Here is a 17505-nt window from a genome sequence, read left to right as displayed (position 1 = left end):
AATAAGTAGAATAATAAGTAGAATCTACCTGAAACCATCAACAAGCATTATATTCAATGGGGAGAGGCTAGAGCAATTCACAATAATATCAGGGGTTAAACAAGGATGTCCATTATCACCACTACTATTAAATATTGTATTAGGAATATTAGCTTCAGTAATAAGAAAAGAAAAAGAAATTGAAGGAATTATAATTGGGAGAGAAGAGACAAAACTCTCACTCTTTGCAAATGATATGATGGTATACCTAAAGAATCCCCCAAAATCATCTTAAAACTAATGGATACAATTAGCAACTTTGGCAAAGTTGTAGGATATAAAATAAACCCTCATACATCCTCAGCTTTTCTATAAACAACTAGCAAGATATAGCAAGAAGAGTAAGAAAGGGAAATCCCATTCAAAGTAACCGCAGACAACATAAAATACATGGGAGTCTATTTGCCAAGGCAGATTCAGAAACTTTTTGATAAAAATTACAAAATTTGGGCAGCTAGGTGGTGCAGTGGATAGAGTACCATCTCTGGAGTCAGGAGTACCTGATTTCAAATCCAGCCTCAGACACTTAATAATTACCTAGCTGGGTGACTTTGGGCAAGCCACTTAACCCCATTGCCTTTCAAAAACTAAAAAAAAAAAAAAACTAAAATAAAATAAAATTAAAAATAAAAAAATAAAAATTGCAAAATACTTCTCACATAAATAAAATCAGATTTAAATAACTGGACAAACATCAACTGCTCATGCATAGGTTGAGCTAATATAATAAAAATGACAATTCAACCACAACTAAAGTACTTGTTTAATGCCCTGCCAATCAAAATTCCAACAAATTAATAAGTTAGAAAAAGTTGAAAATAAATTCATATGGAGAAATAAAAAGTCAATAATTTCCTTAGATTCAATGAAAAAAATTGCAAAAGAAGGTGGCTTATTGGCTAAGAAATAGAGTGGTGGATCAGTGGAATAGACTAGGTTAAATAGCAGGAAATGATTATAGCAATCTGCTGTTTGATAAACCCAAAGAGTCCAGCTATTGGGATAAAAACTCTCTCTGATTAAAAACTGCTGGGAAAATTGGAAGTTAGTATGGAAGAAACTTAGAGTAGACCAATACCTCATACCCTATACCAAGATAACATCCAAATGGATACAGGATTTAGACATAAAAAACATATTATAAACAAACTAGATGATCAAGGAGTAGTTTACCTGTCAAATCTATGGAAAGGGAAGCAGTTTATGACCAAGAAAGAGATGGAGAATATCACCAAAAAGAAACCAGATGATTTTGATTACATTACATTAAATTAAAAAGCTTTTGCACAGACAAAACCACTGTAACCAAGAACGAAAGAAATGTAGTAAACTGGGAAATAATCTTTACAACTAGTATTTCTGACAAAGGACTCATTTCTAAAATATACAGGGAACTGAGTCAAATTAAAAAAAAAACAAGCCCTTCCCCAATTGACAAATGGTTAAAGTATATGCAAACGCAATTTACAGATGAGGAAATCAAAGAGATCCATAGTCATATGAAAAATTGCTGCAAATCGTTACTTATTAGAGAAATGCAAATTAAAGCTTCTCTGAGGTGCCACCTTCCACCTCTCAGACTGGGCAATAGGACCAGCAGGGACAATGATCCATGTTGGAAGGGATGTGGAAAATCTGGGATACTAATATATTGTTGGTGGAGCTATGAACTCCAACCTTTCTGGAGAGCAATTTGGAATTATGCCCAAAGGGCAGCAAAAATATGCATACCCTTTGATCCAGCAATATCACTACTGGGCTTATACCCTGAAGAGATGATGAAAAAGGGTAAAAACATCACTTGTACAAAAATATTCATAGCAGCCCTGGTTGTGGTGGCAAAGAATTAGAAATCAAGTAAATGCCCATCAATTGGGGAATGGCTTAACAAACTATGGTATATGTATGCCATGGAACACTGTTGTTCTATTAGAAACTGGGAGGGTTGGGAATTCAGGGAAGCCTGGAGGGATTGCACTAACTGATGCTGAGTGAGATTAGCAGATGAAAAAAACCTTTGTATAGCCTAACAGCAATATGGGGGTGATGATCAACCTTGATGGACTTGATCATTCTATCAGTGCAACAATCAGGGACAGTTTGGGGCTACCTGCAATGGAGAATACCATCTGTATCCACAGAAAGAATTGTGGAGTTAGAACAAGACTAAAGACTGTTACCTTCAATTTAGAAAAAAAATATTTTATTATGCAATTTTGATATCTCTTATACTTTATTTTTCTTCTTTAAGAATGATTTCTCTCGCATCACATTCAATTTGGATCAATGTATACCATGGAAACAAAGTATAGACTGGAAAATTGCCTTCTGTGGGGGTGGGGGGAGGGAAGTAAGATTGGGGGAAAACTGTAAAACTCAAAATAAAGAAAATCTTTGGGAAAAATGACAAAAGAAAATAGTGTAAAATATGAGGGGAAATTCTTTTAACATGATCAGTCTCAAAAGATTGAAGAAAAACTTACTTTGCCAACTTTCAAATGATTAGGTTCACTGACTGTCTTAATATCACTGATAACAATATGGGATTAATACATATATATATATATGGCCTTTTCAAAGTTCCTTGCTTTTAAAGAGATCAATATGCCTTTAAAAAGGAATAAAGATGAATACAGACTTAATATAAGGAAAATATTTCCCAATGATTATTGCCATTTAAAATCTGAATGGTTTACATTTAAGATGTACATCTTTAGGTATGGGTCAGATGACAATTTATGAAGGTTAAGTAGGCAAATTTCTGTATAGATATAAGATGAGATATATGCCTAAAGATATCACTTATAACATTTAGATTTTGAACTTGTTTGATATCAGTTAGATTCATTATATACTAAGAACGGAAATAAAAATTCAGGACGTTTAATTGTGTTCACTTGAATTACAAAATAGTGGTAGAAACTATTTCCCAACCACCAGTAAACATTTCTTCCTCAGCTCCAGTAGTTGATCTTCCATATTTGAAAGATACAAGGATGACTTCAGAAAAATCCATTGAGTCAGTCATTCTTCTCACATTAATTAAAAACCTACTGCATGCAACGCACACAGCTAATCACTCATCAGAAAGTTAAAATGAAACTAGGTATTTTCTCTAGGATCTTTGATCTCAGTGAGTGAATAGTTTAGCAGTTCAAAAAGAAAAAAAAGCACAACTAAAACTACTCAATTTTTCTTATTGATCAAATACATATTTTTATTCTTACCCTTCCCTGGTCAAGGCCATTATTCAGGGGAGTAAAGAAACAAATCTGTCTCATTAGAGACATCATTTTCTTGCCTTAGTGGAATAAAAGTCTCACTCAGCAGGTTTTCATTGCTAACCAAATTACTAAATACAGAAATAAATTTGGGAAGCAGTCACTAAGAGCTGAGAAACAGAACTGTTTCTGTGTTAACAAATAGCTGGGAAGCTTTCTGCAAGCAAATTTTCTCAGTAACAATGAGCTATGATTTCTCTTCTTCCAAATAACAGGTGGAGGGAGACCTGATAGACCGGTTGGACACCCAACATGCTTGTGGCAAGTTTTCTACCACAGTGGTTCTCTGGCCATGTTCCTGTGGGGAACAGATTACGATCTGTCTGGAACTCTGAACAGAAACTGAGCAGGTGTCCTGGAAGTGGGCTGTCTTTTTACCTTAGATGGACACTCCATGGACTGCCAACCACCTAGAGGCAGCCACACCCAGTCTCTCATAACCGTGGTCTCCATTCCTGTCCTGATCACCCCAGGCATTTCCAAGTTGGCACCTGATGCATTATGTGTGAGACTGTGGAGGGATCAAATTATCTGAGATGGGTCCATTTGAGTATCACTTAGGCCCAGTTGGTAGCAGCAATCTGAGTCATTGCCTTTAAGTATTCATTAAGAAAGAAGAGTAATAATTAAATAGTGAAGAGGAAAAGATCTCTCTGTGTGGGTTCCAGTAACATAACCCTTAGGAGAAAAGGCAAAAGTATTATTAATATGAGTAATATTGAGTTTGAAGGAACAACAATTATTGAAGAACACAAGATTAATTTGAATTCTCAATGCCTCTTATCATGCCTCGTGTGTGTGTGTGTGTGTGTGTGTGTGTGTGTGTGTGTATGTTTATGTGAGTTTCTTTAAGAGCTTTATATTTTATTTTGCTATTTCAGGTTCCTAAAAGATATTGTCAAAACTTCAAACTAGGAATAAAGGCAAAATCAAATAAACCTCATATTTTTGGTATGATTGGTAAGTGATAAGAAGACCAGCCTATCTTTGGATCCAACTGTTCACCCATCCAAAGTACATAGGTACAAGCATATACACACACACACACACATACACACGCATATGTGCACAAACACACACACACACACACACACACACACACACACACACAGGAAATCCATTCTCAGTAGCCTAATGCAAAGCCATTTCTCTTCTCATCTCCTTCCTTAAATAGAATAAGTGAAGAGAGGTGGGAAATTTTCTACAAAGCCCCTCTTAGGCAGCCTAATAAAATGGAAAGAACTCCAGACCAGTAATCAAAAGATCTGGGCTTTAAACCCAGCTCTGTCACTGACTATGTGGCTTTGGACTGAGATTGTTACATCTTTGATTCTTGGATTCTACATCATAAAAGCAGGAAATTGATCTCAAAACAAAAGAAGGTTGAATCTGGGAATCAAAGGACAGGTTCAAAATGATGTCTCTTATTACCTGTGCAAGTCAATATTAATGGTCTTTAAGTTTTTGTCCCATAAATGAGAAGGTCTGACTTGATCAACCCTGAGATACCTTTCAGGTCTAGAACTGTGGTCCTAGGATCTTATATTTATGATCCTTTCCAACTTCAAAGTTTGGTCAATGAGAAAAGTCACATTACCTTGGACTGGCCCTTTCATTGTCTCCTGTCAAGACTTCAGCATGAGTTTATTTGTGGGAAGATAATCAGGATGTTGAAGAGAACTGAAACTAAGATATAGAAATTTGTATTGAAGAAACTGGTGTTGATCAGCTGAAAAAAAGATTAAATTTTGATGATAGAGAGGATGGTAGACACAAGAAATGATAGTTGCCATTTTAAACCTCTAAAAGACTGTCAGGGAGAAGAGGTATTAGAATTATTGTGACTCTGCTTGGTTACAGAAGACATTTTATACATTTTGTTGGGATAAAAATTAAGTCTACTAAATGGCAGTAGATGTTAATGCTAAGTTAAATGCTAAGGATGCAAATAAGAAAAAGAAAGACAGCACCTGCCTTTCAGGAGTTTACAATCTAATGCGATAAGACAACACACAAAAGGAAATAAATTGAAAGGGGTTGGGGTATGAATGGTAAGGAGGTATAATAAACATGATGGATTTGAACCAAGTAGAGAAGCTGATGGCCACTGAAGAACCCTCTGAAAAGGGAGTTTATGAAAAAAGTTTGTTACTCTACCCTGTAATCACTGAGGCAAGAAGCAACTGAAGAAACTAATACTGGAGAGCTAGGGCTAGGCTAGAGCTAGGTCTCATTCCTTAAAAATGAACACATAATAGTAAATAGAGCAATCCCCAAATGAAATGGACTGCTTTGAGGGCAATTTCCTATCTTTCAAAGTCTTCAAAAGTAAAATGGATAATAACATTTGTCCTATGGGAAACTTTTCCTGATTCCCCCTTCCATGGCTATTATCCCTTTCCCTTTAACTTATTGGGTACTTAGATCATTTTTTATATATTGCACTGGCCAGTTGGAATATAAGCTCCTTGAAATCAGAGATAGTCTCACCTGTGTTGTATCTCTAGTCCAGAGCTTTATACACTGAAGGATCCAAATAAATTTTTGTTGAGGATATTGAATTTGGACATTGGACTGAATACATTTTGTTTTTGGAAGCAAACAGGCCTGTCTTTCTGAAAAAGGGTGTAGGGGATGGGGAGTTGGAATTGGAAATAGCATAAAAACAAATTCAAAAGACTCTTGTATATCCCATATCCAGGAACTGGTGTCACCTATAAATGGATTCTGTAAAAGCATTCTCTTCTCCTTAATCAGTTTCCTATAGCATTATGTTCAAGTTTACCTCTTCCTTTGGAACATCACATGCAATATTTTTGACAGGTAGGCGGCATGATAGAGTTTTATACTAGGAGTTAGTAAAACCTGAGTTCAAATTCAGCCTCAGACATTTTGTAGCTGTGTGACTCTGGATAAATCACTTAACCTTTCCTAAGTTTATCCATCTATAAAAAAGGAACAATAGTAGCATCTAACTTATGGGGCTATTGTGAGGATTGAACATGAAAACTATTTTGCAAAGCTTAACATTTTTTATAAACACTCCATACGGTTATTATTGTTATTAACATGCTTTAGATCGTTATAAGGACAAGATAAAAGTGGCTACAAGTGGCTGTTCAACAACCACTTATAACAACACATGAAACTACAAAAGACATCTGGTTACATCTTCCAGCATCAACTGCATCTGGAGTGCCAAATACTCTAGGGAGATGGTCCTGGAACATTCTGGTCTCATAAAGTCAGAGTCAGACCTCTGGTGGGCAAGATTCTTCCTCAGAAAGTTGAAACCTCTCTTTGTAAACTCCTGTATTTTCCCACTCTAGCACATTCAGGAGCTTTCATGGAACTTCTTACTTGTAATCTGTCACAGAAGGCTGTAAAGAATCTAGTTCAGCCCAGAAAATCTAGTTTCTGTTTGTGTATATCAGGAGGAGGAGGTGAAAGGGAAACAAGCAGGGGGATGAAAGCTTAGTTTGGAGTCAGAATACCTGTGTTCAGTTCCTTGGTGCCATTTGTTGCCTGTGTGACTTTGGGCAAAAGTTCTTGGTTCCTCATTGGTAGAATAAGAGGGATTGACTAAATAATGCCCCTTCCAGCTTTAGATCTGAATCTATGACCCTTCTGCCTGAAAAGCAACCTCTTCCTTGCCTGCTATTCCTTATTTCTAATATCCCTTACCCTTTCTCCTTCCCCACACCCTTCTCCATTCTAGACCTTTAGATTAGGTGGAATATTTATGGGAAGAGATGATTGTAAAGCATGCTGCTTTTTTAAAGTCAAAAGTGAATAAAATAAGTTACATTTTAAAATAATTCTCCAGGTTACTTATATAGTTTCTTGAACCCTCAGCATCTTTGAACTCAGTGGAAATAAAGAAATTGTGATCAGTCTGTTTAAAAAAATAAAGTCTCTGATGGGTCCTGGGTCAATAAAAGAAGGTCAAAGGAGCTATGACCTTTGGAATGGATACTTAATTGAGTGGCATCAATAAAAAGAAAGAGGACCAAAGATAAAGTGCATCTACAGGTTGCTTAAAGCCACTTTTGTTTCAATCCAATAATACATTTTCTCATTGGATTTTATAATGTTTAACAATAAAGCAGAATATATTTTTCCATTTAATATATTCTAAGATCTTAACCATCAGAATGTATGACACACCAGTTGTTCTGAAATAACTTTAGGATGTAGCATACTCACTGAGCTGGCCAGATTGTTTGGGTGGGGGTGGGTTGAATAAGGATGAGAATAACCCAAATTTTTGAGTTTGTTATGGTTTGCAAAGTGTTTTCCTCAAAATAACCTCTTGACGTAAGCAGCACAATGTTGTTGCTGATGGTATTAGTATTATCCAGGCCCATGATTCCACTGGTTTAGGGAAATCCTAGTGCAGAAACTCTTGTGCCATGCGGATCAACAATTTATCTATAAATTCTGATCTTAGAGAGATGACTGGAGCTCTGAGAAATTACGTAACTTTCTTATGATGACCCAGTTAGTAGAACGTGGAAGGCAGATTCTCCCCCATTTAAGGTCAACCCTCTACCACAGCAAACTGATTCTCAGAAGTATCACCTTCATGTTGTAGATAACTAAGCCAAAGTCCAGAAGGATGAAGTGACTTGCTTATAAAGACAGAGATTTAAACCCAAGTCTTTATACCTAAATTCTCATTTAATGTTACTGGAACATAAATATTGATTTTCCCACTACCACTTATTTTTACTTCCCATCTCCCTTTCTTCCCCATCTCTGCACACATACCTAAGATGCTTGAGTATTACTATAGCTCAAGAAATTTGATGACTATTTTTAATGAGTGAATTCAGTTCATTAATTTCCTTACTATTTAGGAGGGAATAGCCAGGATAACACTTCTCTGATAAGTAACCTCTCAGCTAACTTTTTAGATGTCATCTTGAGAAGTCATTATGTCTCAGGAGAAAGAATGCATATGGGACTTAGATTCAGAAGATTTGGTTTAAAGGTCCAGGACTTCTATCTTCAAAAGTATCAAATGTATCATTTGACTAAACTGAGACTCAGAATGGCTAAAGAACTAAAAGGATCATAAATTTTAGAATCTGAAGGAGTCTTAGACAATACTTAGTATGATTTCTTTCATTTTACAGCTGAAAACCTTAGGGTCAGGGAGCACAACATTCATTCAGCTTGCAAGAAAGAAACTGGAGTAATTCTCAGACTCATTTGTTTATTCAGGATGCATTCATTAAGTATTAATTTTGTGTAAGGTAGTATAAATCTAGTTTTCTTTCCATTGTACATATTGCATTGATTTGTGAAATTAAACAAGCACTAATACCAATCCTCTCTACCTATAGATATTTGGAGATTCAAATGATAAGCAATTGTAAGTCCCTTGAAGCAATGATATGATATATAATATATATATGTGTATGTGTGTGTTTGTGTGTGTGCGTGTTTGTGTGTGTGAATGAGATGTGTATATAAATATTAAATGTGTATATATGCATATTCATATATATATTTATTTAATAAGTATATATATATATATACCTTATAAAAGGTATATGTACTTGAATGTATATATATGTACATTCCTTTTTCTTCATTATGCCTGATATGATTACTTCCAACTGAAATATCTATGATAAATCCAAGGGAAAAAATAGAATATATCAGCATAGTATATTTTGGCATCATTCTAATATGAAAATGCCATAATAAATTAAACAACTTCTGTTTCTCTCCTATGGGGGGGGGATGAGGAGAAGGGAGAAAGGAATCTTAAGCATCACATTAAGCTGCAAAGATATTAATTATACTGAGTTCCATATTAAATGCTCTTGCATCTAAGGAGCTCATTTACTTGACAATGTTATTATTATTTGTTATTTACATGGCACTGCTGATGTAAACACTGTTTTATAAACACACACATAAAGTTTATTGCTCTTATATGAGTGTACCCTATAATTATGCATTTACCTTCTAATAAGCAATGTGAGGAGCATAACTCATTCAAGCAAAAAGCATTAGCATATCTCTCTCTGAGTTCCTAAAAATCTCTGGGTGGTGATGGAAGAGCATTTTTTTTTTCCTGTTAACAGAAAAGAAATCTGAGTAAACAAGAATCTAAGAAAAATCTATTTCTGGCTTTTAATATATATCCATACAAACATACCCACACACACACACATATATTAACAACAGAGGCAACTCTTTCTGAGAAAGGGTTTTGAATTTTTGCATTAAAGGGGATTTTTTTTTAAGCGGGTGGGGTGATGTATCTTAGTTTTCAGTTTGCTCTTTCCCAGGACAGATCCCTCACTGTAAATTCTGCAGAAGGTGCAATGTGTGGGTGTGGAGGCAAACCACACAGAAAACTGTTTGCCATGGTTTGGTCTCAGTAAATACCACATGCCAAGTTGCTTCAGAATGATTATTAAAAAAAGAAAGGAAAGAAAGACTCGACAAGAAAACACAAAATAAATGAGTGAACCTTAGATATTTGCTATGTTCTAAAGGAAAATTTCTCTTTGAGAGCAATTGAAAAGAAAGTATCACAGGTAGAAGCTCCTTGGAAGCCCTGGAATTTGTAAGATAAGGATGGGGCAGGGTAAAACTAGGTGTCCATTGTTATCTTCCAGCTAGGTTTGTTTTGATGAATATCCACTTCTCTGATCCAAGTAGTTGACTTGAAATGCTTCCTAGATGATATGCTGTGGAAAAAATCTCTAAAGAGGCAGAGTCTAATCACTGAATTATGACTGAACAGAACAGAAACTTTGGAAATTCATTCTTTATATCCAAAGGTTTAGAGAAGATGAGTGACTTTTAACATCACATTATTTTACTCAAATCAATCACAAATGTGTCTGACTAGGCAGATAAACACAAACAGCAAATCATTTATTCTAAGGTCAGCATCCAGACCTTGTCCATGATTCAACCAACTAGGTGATCAAGAACAAGTTATTTCCCCAGAAACAGTGCGAAACAGTCAAAATTTGGGGTTTTTTTGTCACTAATTACTTGGAAAAGCTTAGGGACACAGTGGATAGAATTGCTAGCCTAGAGTCAGGAAGACCTGAGTTCAAATCCATTCTCAGACACCCCAAATAAGATCACATAAGAGTCAGAAATGACTGAAAAACAGAACTGAAGAAACTAATTGCTTCTGTCACTTAATTTCTTTGTTCCTCTGTTTTCTTATTTATAATATGTTAGGGTCAGACTAGGTAGCCTTTGCGGACCCTTAATATACTAAATTTATGATACTAATATCCTTTGATCTGCTGCTCAGTGCTACTGAGATGTGGCTACATGGCAAAAATCTCCTTCCCAGGTCATCTTAAAAGAAATGGAAAAAAAAATCTTATTTAAAACCATCTTCAGTTCAGTTTTTTTCTTTACTTCCTTCCTTTTTATATCCTCCCTCTGGACACTTTTTGTTTAGTCCTTTCAGTGTTATCTGATTCCTTATGATCCTATTTTGGGAGTGGTTTTGCCCTTTCATCTTAAAGCTCATTTTATAGATGAGAAAACCAAGATAGACGAAGTTAAATGACTTACCCAGAGTAAAACAGTTAGTAAGTGTCTGAAACCAGATTGAACCTGAGGAAGACTCATCTTCCTGACTCCACTGTGCAACTCAACTGTCCATTCTGGGATCTACTTCGAATATAGTTGGTATTTAATATACTTTGTCTGGGGATGTCTCATCCCTCCCAGACTCTCAAAAGAATGATGTTGGCTCCCTGTTCTGCTCCCCAAAACCCAATATTTATACTATATTTAGAAATGGTGACTAACAGGACTACCTGGGTTCAAATCCGGTCTCAGACATTTAATAATTACCTAGCTGTGTGGCCTTGGGCAAGCCACTTAACCCCATTGCCTTGCAAAAAAAAAAAAAAAGAAATGGTGATTAAGAAATGCTTGTTGAGTTGAATAGAAAGAGATTGAAGCTGCCTCCTTACCAAAAGTTTTCTTATGAAGACTAAATTCCAAAATCTCTTGATAAATTGCCCTCTGATATGTAGTACCCATAGAGTAGAAGCTTAATAAATTATTTGATCAAAGAAAGATGCTAGGGTAAGATAGTACATTAGAGGCAGTATTTGAGCTCTAATCACCTGAATCCCAAGTCAATTCTCTTTCTTTTGAATGATCTTTCTCTGGTAGGTCTAGAAATAATTGTGGCAATTGTATCATTTAAAAAGCACAACTAAACCAGAAGATATTTCTAAGTAAGATTTTGCTTGTTTCTCTTTAAATTGCAAGGTCAATGGTCATGTTAGATGCCTACTCTATGCAAAATATTGTGTCAGTGCTAGTGATAAAAAGATACATCATAAATACTACTGTGAAAGAATTTATAACCTACTGGGTGGCAATGGGAGGATGTATATACAAATAATTATGAAATGGGGGGGGTGAGATAAGCACAAAGGAGAAGGGAGGGCAGGAAAAGCTTGAAGCATGTGAGGAAGGAGAATTCCCACTGGGGGGGGAATATATTCAGGGAAAGTTTCCTAATATACCTGAGATAAGATCAGGGTCTTGGAGAAAAAAGGGTTATCAGTAGATGCAGATGGGAAAAGAGTCTTTTGTAGAAATGGATAAATCATGGTGGAAGGAGAAGGATGATGATAGTGGCAAAGTAGTGCAGTTTGAAGCAATGAAAAATGCCTGAACAGGAATAGGAAAAATCTGAGCATTTGGTTGGAGCCAAATTGTGGAGGAATTTGAAGTCTTTTTGGAAGCAATTAGGAACTGCTGTAAAACTTTTAGAAGAGGATCATGTCAGCATATTGGGAAAATTATACAAGGTGCTATGGAGGATGGATGAATTGAATTCATTCTTTATAGGAAAAATTTGTTAAGAAAGTAAACCTCTATTAAGCACCTCCTTTCTAAGAGCTTTATGATTATCTCATTTGATCCTCATAAAAATCCTGCAAAGTAGGTGCTATTTCAACTCCATTACAAAGGTGAAGAAAGTGAGGCAACTACAAGTTAAATGACTTGCCCAAGGTCACACATCTAATTAATCTTTCTGACTCTAGGCTCAGGGCTCTCTCCACTATATCACATATTCAAGCAAGAGAACAAAAGCAGTTTGGAGACTACCATAATATTTTAGATAAGAATATAAGACAGAGTTACAACAGGAGTGGAATCAAGTAGTCATATGTGAGGGATGTTGCAGAGGCAAAATGACTGGACAAATAATAAGATATGGGAGATGAAGGAGAAAAAAAGAGTCAAAGATGACTCTGAGGATATGACTTTGTGAAGCTGGAAAGATTGTGATTCCATAGAGAAGTTACAAAGAGCTGTCTCATTTAGAGCAAAAATGAGAAATTCTAAATTGTACACAGGATCACAGGTTGTTAAGTGGTTATCTGTTAAACTTCTTAGAAAACTCCTTATTAAATCCCATTATTTTACATTTGAAGAAAATGATATCCAAAGAGATTAACTTGATCACACAGGGATTGATACCATGAAGACAGAGTCAGAATTCAGACCCAAATCCACTGATTCCAAATTCATCACTATTTCTTCTGGTACAACCAGGTCTCTCACGTTGATTTTGAAATGCTAGCAGGTTTTCTGTCCAGCAAGTCACTGAAAAAAGAGGAATGGTGTTCTAGAAACAGTTTAGATGTAGATATATAGATTTAGGAGTCATTCGTATCATGATGATTGAAGCCACAAGAGAATCTGAGATCAGCAAAGGTAAAAGTGTAGAAAGGGAAAAGAGATTTTGGTCCTGGCAATTTTCAATGGGAGAAAGGAGAATCTTTTTATCAGCAGAGTTGTGAAATCAGAGAAGGTTTAGAGTAGAAAAGAAAAGGAAGCAAGCCACGAGTCAGGCTCCTGGACTTGAGTCCAGTCACAACTATCTATGGTCAAACTCTTTAAGTTTCAGTTTCTTTTCTTAAAAAAAAAACAGAGCTTATTTATGTATCTCTAAGTACTGCTGTGAAGAAAGTGCTTTGTAAATTACAGAATTCTACAAACATGAGTGCTTATTTTTATTGTTTTCATTAATGCAGTCTTACTCTGAGGCCTCACCATGGAATGGAAGTAACCCTGAATTCTTGAATTTTATTTCAATAAAATATATTCCAATAGGAGTGGAAACTATAAGATCATATGAGTAAAAAGAGGGAAGTGACCTCAGAAATCATGTTGTCCAACTTCTTCATTTTACATTTAAGGAAAAAGAAGTTCAGAGTTGCAGTACCAGATACTAAGTGACAGAGCCTGGATCTAAAATCAGGATTGTTGTTCTGTTGTAGCTGATTCTTCATGACTCCATTTGGGGTTTTCTTTATGAAGATATTGGAGTGGTTTGCCATTCCCTCCTCTAGCTCATTTTACAGATGAGGAAACTGAGGCAAAAATAATTAAGTGACTTGCTCAGGGTGACACAGCTAGTAAGTATCTGAGGTCAGATTTGAACTCAAGAAGATGAATCTTCCTATCTCCAGACCCAGAATTATATCCACTTCACTATCTAACTGCCATCAGGTCCCATGGATATAAATTCAGTGCTCTTTCCTTTGTACTACACTGCTTCTCTTGTATTATGTGATTATTTTTAATGCTACACACTGAAAAAAGTAGTTACTTAATATGTTGGTGGACAACATAATTGTGTTATTTTCCCTTCTATGAAAGAAAGAGAGAAAGTAAGAAAGTAAATGAAAGAGACAGAGAAAGAAATAAAGAAAAGAAAAGCCTAGTCCCAGAATTCTGCTTTGTTTCATCAGTGAGAATTTTTTGGCTGACTCGTCTTTTGTCTAGGGAAGGATAGTGCATGACCTCTGAGTTATTCAGGCTCTGTGGAGCCTGTGGCATTGAGTTAGCTGGGAACTTTACTTCCAGGTGCATGCCCTCTTGGATGCATGCCCCAGGGCCAAGACATTGGCAGGCTGTAACTGTTGGTTGTCTGTGGTAGGGGCCCTGGGAGGGAGGAATCGCCTGGAGGACTCTGTGGGAAGTCTTCTCCCTGGCACTTGAGTGGCTTATTTCATCATTCTCCAAGCCTTAGACCAGAAGGTTGAAGCTGACAATTGTAATGGAAAACAAGATTGCATTTTGGTTCAAAACCCAGCTCTAGTTTTTTAGGCTTGTGCAATTCTATATTCTTTAATAGAATCATATAATTTAGAAAAGGAAGGGATAATCTCATCCAATCTCTTTCTTATTACAAATGAGAAAACAGAGACCCAAAAGGAGGTGATGACCAATCCAAGGTCACACAGTCACAAAGCGAGAGCCAAGATTTAACCCCTCCTGCCCTCCTCTGTCCAGGGTCCAGAGACCATTACATAATGCCATCTTTTGATCAGCGACAGACTCAGATCTTTACCACCACAGTTTGCTTTCTGGGAAGTTTAAACATGGGATACCAAATAGCTGCATCAAAGAATTTTGGAGCAGAGAAATTCCTTTGAATTTTCCTGCTACGATTACTTTGCCCATCACAAGGTCTGAATGGCTTTTCATTCCCATAAGTCACAGTTATGGTGTAATAAAATGTCTGAGTCAACTTTCCTGCCTTCCTTAGCAAGTGCAGCCTAGTGGGCATAATTGAATTTTGGTTTAATGATTCAGGGTCTTATGGGGCCTTAGGGTCATTTGGCACATCAATTTTCATTGTCCAGAACTGTGCATCAAGACCCAGATGGGGAAGGTGATCAAACTGCATCTCTGTTGACTCTAATTCATGCAATAATATCTCCCTGGATTAGAATTAAGTTGCCAGGCTTTCTCCAGTAATCTGAGCAGATGCAAACATAAAGAAAGAAGAATAAACAAAGCCCAAGCCTAGCAAGCAGAGGTCACAAATTCTGTAATCAGTGGGTCATTCACTGTACTGAGAGGAGAGCCCCTCAGGTTCTTTCTTGAGGCCTGTTCACTCTTGTGTTATGGGAAGTCCTAATGAGATAGACAGGCTTATCAAGTTTCCAAGTCCATAGGATATTTTAAGTACGCATTAGGAGGTAGAAGGTGTTGCCAGAGGCCAGCTCACTGACACCTGCACAGCTAAATAGCTGGCAGTCTGACAGCTTGGGAAGATACAAAAAAAACTATGAAGAGTCTACATAAGAACTCAAAATTCACAGCAGACTAAGATCATTCAGTGTGGGAGCAAATATTTCAACAGCATCCAGTAAATTTTATTTTTTTATCATTACCTTCATTTTATTTTTTTTAGAAAGATTTTATTTATTTTGAGTTTTACAATTTTCCCCCATTCTTGCTTCCCTCCCCCCACTCCCCACAGAAGGCATTCTGTTATTCTTTACATTGTTTCCATGGTAGACACTGATCTCAGTTTAATGTGATGAGAGAGAAATCATATCTTTAAGGAAGAAAAATAGAGTAAAAGAGATAGCAAGATCATATAACAAGATAAAGGTTTTTTTTCTTCTAAATTGAAGGTAATAGTCTTTGGTCTTTGTTCAAACTCCACAATTCTTTCTCTGGATACATATGGTATTTTCCATTGCAGACAGCCCAAAATCATCCCTGATTGTTGCACTGAGGGTATGAACAAGTCCATCAAGTTTGATCATCACCCCCATGTTGCTGTTAGGGTATACAATGTTTTTCTGGTTCTGCTCATCTCACTCAGCATCAGTTCATGCAAATCTCTCTGGGCTTCCCTGAATTCTCATGCCTCCTGGTTTCTAATAGAATAGTGTTCCATGATATAAATATACCACAGTTTGCTAAGCCATTCCCTAATCGAAGGACATTTATTTGATTTCTAGTTCTTTGCCACCACAAACAGGGCTGCTATGAATATTTTTGTACAAGTGATGTTTTTACCCTTTTTTCCTCATCCCTTCAGGGTACAGACCCAGTAGTGGTATTGCTGGATCATAGGGTATGCACATTTTTGTTGCCCTTTGGGCATAGTTCCAAACTGCTCTCCAGAAAAGTTGGATGAGTTCACAGCTCTACCAACAATGTATTGGTGTCCCAAATTTCCCACATCGCTTCCAACATTGATCATTGTCCTTTCTGGTCATATTGGCAAGTTTGAGAGCTGTGAAGTCATCCAGTAAATTTTAAAAGGCTATCTGCATTGCAGTCTAGTCTATTGATTGTTGTTTGTAATTATAATCATTATGATAACCGTACTAATAATCATTCATGTTTATATAGATTTTTTTTAATTTTAAAGATCTTTTTTTAATGGAAAGTATAGGAAGAAAGGTAGGAGATAAGTATTCACTTGGTGTTTCCTGTGTTGGACTTTAAAAATATTATCCCATTTGATTCTCACAGTGTTGCAATGTAGGTGTTATCAATATTCCTATTTTATGGTTGAAGATACTGAGAGACAGAAGTTACTTGCCCAGGGTCACACAGCTGGGAAGTGACTGAGTTCAGATTTAAAACCAAGTCTTCCTAACTCTAGAGAAAGGGCTCTATCTACTGTACTACCTAAATAGCTCATGAGTGAACTATAGTTGAACTGAAACCAAATAGAATATTAGCACATGTAAATAACTCATGAAGAAGGCAAATCTGAGTATGTTCATAAGAACCTGATGAGGATAGTAGTGAAAGTGTGATCAGCCTCATATAGAACAAGTCACTGAGACTCAGCAACTAGGTGGCACAATGGAAATAGGTAGAAGGTAGAGGTAGGAAGACTTATCTTCCTAGTTCAAATCTGGCCTCAGATACTTACCTGTGTGATCCTGGGCAAATAATTTAACCATGTTTGCCTCAGTTTCCTCATCTGAAAAATGAGCCAGAGGAGGAAATGACAAACTACTCCTGTATTTCTGCCAAGAAATGGGGTGATGAAGAGTAAGACATAATTTAAACAACAATGCTGAAACCTAGGTAAAATGACTTGTCTATGATTTCATAGCTCATAAAGATCTAATCAAGTATAATTACATTTAACATTCTATGATTAAAATTTTTTCCATATATATCTCAGAATGATTTCTTTCTCAAAATGGATCTTAGTACAGATTTAGAATTGAAAGAGACCTCAGAGATAATGTAGTGCAACTCCCTCATTGTACGGATGAGAAGACTGAGTCTGAAGGGAGGATATGGTGAGTCAAGGTCACACTGAATGTGCCAGGGCTTTGATTTGTACTCAGATTGCTCAGAATAAAAAACATTTCCCAAGGGACCTAAATAGCAC

The 17505-nt window shown here is 36.3% G+C and overlaps 1 long non-coding RNA gene across 2 annotated transcripts in view; it reads right to left on the bottom strand.

Moving 5' to 3' along the window:
• Nucleotides 1-17505, bottom strand: part of LOC141504542 (uncharacterized) — a 70301-nt gene that overhangs the window by 41107 nt on the left and 11689 nt on the right. The window contains exons 2-3 of one of the 2 annotated variants that reach the window (XR_012473406.1): nt 9297-9408; nt 4631-5006 (exon numbers count right to left, since the gene is read on the bottom strand). This is a non-coding gene — a long non-coding RNA (uncharacterized LOC141504542). Of the gene's footprint in view, nt 1-4630; nt 5007-9296; nt 9409-17505 lie in introns of those variants that run through there. The other variant, XR_012473407.1, reaches the window with a different exon arrangement.

The sequence above is a fragment of the Macrotis lagotis genome, chromosome 1 (assembly GCF_037893015.1).
Source record: "Macrotis lagotis isolate mMagLag1 chromosome 1, bilby.v1.9.chrom.fasta, whole genome shotgun sequence".
In the NCBI taxonomy this organism is placed as follows: domain Eukaryota; kingdom Metazoa; phylum Chordata; class Mammalia; order Peramelemorphia; family Peramelidae; genus Macrotis; species Macrotis lagotis.
This window is presented reverse-complemented; position numbering and strand designations above follow the sequence as displayed.